This window comes from Carassius carassius, chromosome 13 (genome assembly GCF_963082965.1).
Source record: "Carassius carassius chromosome 13, fCarCar2.1, whole genome shotgun sequence".
Taxonomy (NCBI): Eukaryota; Metazoa; Chordata; class Actinopteri; order Cypriniformes; family Cyprinidae; genus Carassius; species Carassius carassius.
In genome coordinates this window covers 5,386,616-5,392,352 of record NC_081767.1, presented here as the reverse complement: position 1 = coordinate 5,392,352, position 5,737 = coordinate 5,386,616, and the positions used below count along the sequence as shown (strand labels likewise).

General features: G+C 36.7%; 1 long non-coding RNA gene across 1 annotated transcript; it reads right to left on the bottom strand.

Annotated features, from left to right (window-relative positions):
* Positions 1-514: 514 nt before the first annotated feature.
* Positions 515-1,440, bottom strand: LOC132155558 (uncharacterized). The gene is made up of 3 exons (XR_009437275.1): positions 1,358-1,440; positions 780-874; positions 515-568 (listed from the first exon to the last, which is right to left on the bottom strand). It is a non-coding gene; the product is annotated as an uncharacterized LOC132155558 (long non-coding RNA).
* Positions 1,441-5,737: the final 4,297 nt, after the last annotated feature.

The window sequence follows — 5,737 nt, the reverse complement described above, 5'->3', positions numbered from 1 at the left end:
GTAGCTTTTAGATACAGTACATACCAGAGTATGACATGTAGACTGTTGTCCTCAGAATATCCCCACACCCAAAGTCAATTAGTTTGACTTCAAGTGTCTGGTTGTTGATGAGAAGGTTGTTCAGTTTGATGTCACGGTGGAACACTTGGCGCTGGCAGCACACGTTCGCAGCCTGAGCCACCTGCATCATGACTCGCCGTGCTACGCTCTCATTGAGACTTCCACCCTGACGCCCCACAAAGTCTTCCAAAGTCTCGCAAGGAGAGGGACATTCAAGGATCATGACGAAATGGTCATCGTAGTCCTTCCAGTCCAGCAGCTGGATGATCTCTGGCACTCTGGGGCCTTTATTTGCCAGGATTGTGAGGGCGATCTCCAGTGGAACAAGTTGCTGAAATCCAGGCTAAAAGAAAGACGTTGGTAAGATAGAAGTTATTTTCCAAATAAGTCCACTTAGTCCAGTTTTCCTACTAGTTAGTGAGAGGAGAACAGAGAGAGAGTGCATCTTACTTACAATGTATAAACTTTCCCTGTAGTTTTTGGTCTTATTAACATATTTGACCGCCACCTGATCAAGAAAACAAACAATTAACTTGTGAAGAGGCCACCATTAAATCTAAACAGACAAGTTTTGTAAAGTTGAATTGAATTTAAGTCCAACCAGGACAAAAAGATACACTGAGAGGCCTTGCAAACAATAGCATGACATCACAGAAGTATAAAGATGAGACGGGGCAAAATCACTTCGCTAGATAAGTTTTCATCAAGTTTTCACTTACTTTAAGGTCATCCTCCAAACGTCTCGCCTCATACACAGAACCAAATCCACCTTCACCCAGCAGATCACCCAGCTGGTAGTGGCTGGAAATGAAGTCTGTTACAAGATAAAACAACTGCAGTTTTAAACATTTGTTATAGTTATTATTCCATTTGATTTTATATACAATCTTAAATTACAGATTTAGTGATAATATTTTCATCAGTAGACACTGAATATGTTCATGTTATTATTTGTCACCCCTAAACTATGTGCATATAAAATAACAAAAACTATTTTTTTTTTACATTTCCTAGATGAAAGATCTGATCATGACCTTAATCCATTTTGAAGTTGATTTATATGTGTTGATGTGGATTTTATTTATTTAAAATTTCCGATTTAACACATTTTATCAATTCTTCATTGAGGAAACCTTAAAAATTAGACCAAATTAGACCAATTAGAGACCAAACAAGATGCTTAAAAGCTATTATTATCTTAATTTAAAACTAGAATGATTCAACTGAGTGATTAATGAATGTCCTAGTAATGGATGTGTAGGTATGAATGATGACTGGTCATGGTCATGACATTTACCATCACTGTATCTGGCTTTCTGTTCTTTCTGGTTCTTCACTCCCTCACTCTGCTCTTGCTCTTGCTGCAGCTCTTCTTCACCCTGAACTGGGTTCGAGCTGCGCTTCAGATGTTTCTTCACAGCTCCAAACAAAGAGGCCACCCTCCACCACTTCTTTTTCTTCTTCACTTTCTCCATCACCTTCCTCTCCTGGTCGTTTCCCTCAGCAGCATCAGCAGTGCTCTCGTGAGGATGTTGTTCCTCTGTGCTGCTGCTGGGTTTTGGGGGTGTGCTGAGATCACATCCGTGGCTATCTGGGCCTCTATTTGCCAGGATGTTGAGATCCTTCTCCTCTGGAAGACGGTGTGGAGATCCAAACTTTAAGAGAGACAGTTTTTACAATGGTAAGGTGAAAGTTGTTTTCCAAATGAGGATTTAGCTACTCTACTGAAATAAATTACTGTTTGTTTGTTTGTTTGTTTTAAAACAGAGGAGAAGTGCATCCTACTTACAGTGTATAAACCTTCCACGTCTTCATCAGTCTTGTTAAGATGTTTCACAGACACCTGATCAAGAAAATGAACAACTTACCTCATGTGTAGAGACCTCATCATTCCTGTCATAAAATCTATGCTACATTTTGTAAAGTTTGATTTAATTTAAACCCAACCTGGACAAAAAGATACACTGAGAGGCCTTGCTAACAATATAATTATATAACCAAATGATGAAGATAAGACAGGACTAAATGTATTTGCTAGCTAGGCAAGTTTTCATTCATCTTTTACTTACTTCAGGGTCATCCTTCAAATGTGTCGCCTCAGCATCAAATCCACCTTCACACAGCTGATCACTCACGAGGTTGTGTCTGACAGTGTAGTCTGTTAAAAGATGAAACAACTGCAGTTAACCTAAAAGTTCAAATATTTGTATTATTCAATTTTATTTCATATATAATCTCATAGAATTATTTTAAAACATATCCTGGATCTTGCCCTTGATCAGTCTACAAGTTTCTTTATTTATTATTGTGCTTATGTGAATGTTTTTATTTAAGATTCCCCTGATTTGACTTCTCTATATTGAGGAAACATTAAAAAGATAGGAAAAGGGTATTGAAGACTAAATAAAAAAGCTATTATTATCTATCCTCTAGATTAATTTACTACAAATGGATATCCAGGAATAAATGATGACTTTTTGATGCAACGTACAGAGCTTCAGTAAACTGTGCAACATATTCTTATGAGCTGATCATTGATTTACCATCACTGCATCTGTCTTTACACTGGTTCTGGTTCTTCACTCCCTCACTCTGCTCTTGCTCTTGCTGCAGCTCTACTTCACCCTGAACTGGGTTCGAGCTGCCCTTCAGATGTTTCTTCACAGCTCCAAACAAAGAAGACAACCTCCACCACTTCTTTTTCTTCTTCCCTTTCTCCATCACCTTCCTCTCCTGGTCGTTTCCCTCAGCAGCATCAGCAGTGCTCTCGTGATGATGTTGTTCCTCTGTGCTGCTGCTGGGGTTTGGGGGGGTGTTGAGATCACACACCTGACTCTCCGTCAACGGATGAACTCGACAAGGTCGCTGAAACATTGTTGTCAAAATCGATAACAATCGCTGAAAATAACTGCTCAGTTCCACTCACCGCTGCTACTAAACCAACAAAATGATTTCATGGCCTTATAAGTTCTACGAAATCGAATTCTTTCTGTGACGTCACGATAACCCGCGCGTCCTTTTTTTTGACGCCGCTGGGGCCTGATTCACCAAGCATTCGTAAGAATTTTTTTTTCTTAACTGCCATGTTCTCCTTCTAACTAAAGGGGATAAAAGGTATGCAATTTTTTTGCATTTCCACGAATTTTTATTTTTTTTACAAAACAAGTCAGACAGGGAGTTCATTTTAAATTTTAGCCAACAAATAAATAAATAATCTTTGGCGGTATTAAGCACACGTGCAGCGCGCGCACACTTCATCTCCTGACAGGCTCTTAATTCAAAAACATGCGCGTTTATTGTGATTATTAAGTGTTTTTCATTGAGTTTTTCAGCGAGTCTTGAGCAACAACCAGCTCTGATTCAATAATGCATGTCATTTTCTTCATCAGAATTTTTTTTTACAAGAATCGCATTTCTTAAGAACTTCTTGGAATTTATCTTAGGACATTTCTTAACGTAGGCTATTTTTCTTACATATTTCTTAAGATGATTTTCGTGAATGAGACCCCTGATTTTAATATTTTAAACTGGGATCATAATGAATCCCAGTGTCCTATCATTAAATGAGAAGAGTAAACTATAGCTTACCTAAAAGACCCAGATTAAAAAATTGTTAAACAATTCACAATTTAAGTAGTAAAGAAAAACATGTTGCCCGCCATGAAACAAAATCTATCTATTAAATGTATTTTATGAATTTAAATATTTAAATTTCATATAAATGCAACTCTTATAATTATCTAGGCCTATCTGTCTAGATAGATAGAGTAAGGTGACCAGATTTCTGAAATTAAAACCGGGGGCAGTTCCTACTTCAGTGGTCAAAATATCACTGAAATCTCACTTGTCATTATCTACTAATTTACATACGACAGTATGTTTTTGTGTTTTTTATTTGATTGTTGTTGGTTGCATACATTAATATCATAATTGATAGAGTGGTGTTTGAGGATCAAACCTAATATACCAGGTTTTTTTTTATTTATATATATATATACAATTCACCAAAATTCACACTGAAAAATAATAACCATCGCAAATATACTGGGGTGTAAAAAGTCCACTCTGGTAAGAACATCACTACACATGATTTATAATAAATATAACATACAAGGCTCATTTAAACACGTTTTGGAAATGTGTTTAAAAAAGCTGTCATCTCTATACCAAAACATGAATTGTATTTAAATTTTTGTCACTGATAGTATTTCAGCCAATATATACAGCTTAAAAATACATCAAAATGAACAATATTCATATAGAGAGAGAGAGATTTTATTTTATTTATTTATTTATTTTTTGAGGGAAAAAACAGCAACTTTGCTACCTCGAAATTCTTCCTCAGATTCGACAACTTTTGATGCCAGAAATGTACCTGGTTAAAGTTTAACTGAAGCTGAAATGTGTGTGCTTGATGTGTGAAAACAAACCTCATTGGATTTTGCAGATCAAAAGGCACATTTGAATTTCTGTTTACCATATTTAATGTACATGAGATAAAATAAAAATGCAAAAAAATGAATGAGTACTTCTGAAGTTAATATAAAATTGAATGGAGTAAAAAGTACAGTATTTTTCTTCAGATATGTAATTAAGTAAAAGTACAAGTAATCAGTTTACATTTTACATGAATAAAGTCCAAATACCCCCAAAATAATCTTTAAGTACAGTAATCAAGTAAAATTACTCAAGTAGCATATTTTACACCCCTGCAAACAGCAAACATCTCAAAACAGGCTGGTATTATAACAAAATTATGGCTTTACAAAAACACATTAAAATAAAATAAATATGATAACATATGATAAATAAAACAACAAATATGTTATTTTCTAACTGTATTTAACATTTTCACAACTGTCGAAAACCTTTCAAATATTGTTTATTTGTTTATCCCTAATCAGGGTTAATATTTTGCATTTCAGGCTCATATTGACTACAAAGTATGTGCTTTCTGCAAATGTAATTGTGGAAATGTAACTGATTAGTTTATTATTTTTTATATCATTCCTTTAAGAGACTTCAGAGTTGTGACGCAGAGTTTCAGGAATGTTTAATAGGCCTATTGTGCAAAACAATCCCGCAACCTACATGTCTTGTTATACACTGCACCACAGTATTACTTTGTTTTAATATGTGTCACGTACAGTGTTACAGGAAACACAGGAGAGGGAACCAATTGCAGGTAAGTCATTTATTACAGGGTAATCCAAAGGGGTAAACAGTCCAGGCAGGGGTCAAAACCAAACATAATCCAAACATGAAAACAAGACAAGAAGACAAGGCAAGGGCAAGACTGATTTGACGGACATGAATAATCATAAGACATTAAACAAGGACTCCGTAACACAGACTCAGACAGACCGGGTATAAATACACAGAATGATAATGAGGGAACAGGAGACAGGTGGGGAACAATCAATTACTCAACAAGGAGGAAGGTGACCAAATAAGGGAACAGGAAGTGATAAGGTGACAGACACCGTGAGAAAGGAGGACATCTAGTGGAACCCCAGAGAACACAACCCAGACACTGTGACAGTACCCCCCCTCTACGGAGCGGCTCCCAGACGCTCCATGACAGACACAAAACAGAGACCAGGAGGGAGGCGGACAGGTGGAGGCTCAGGGGGAGGGACGGAGGGCCAGACTCACTGAGGGGAACAGACAGAAACAT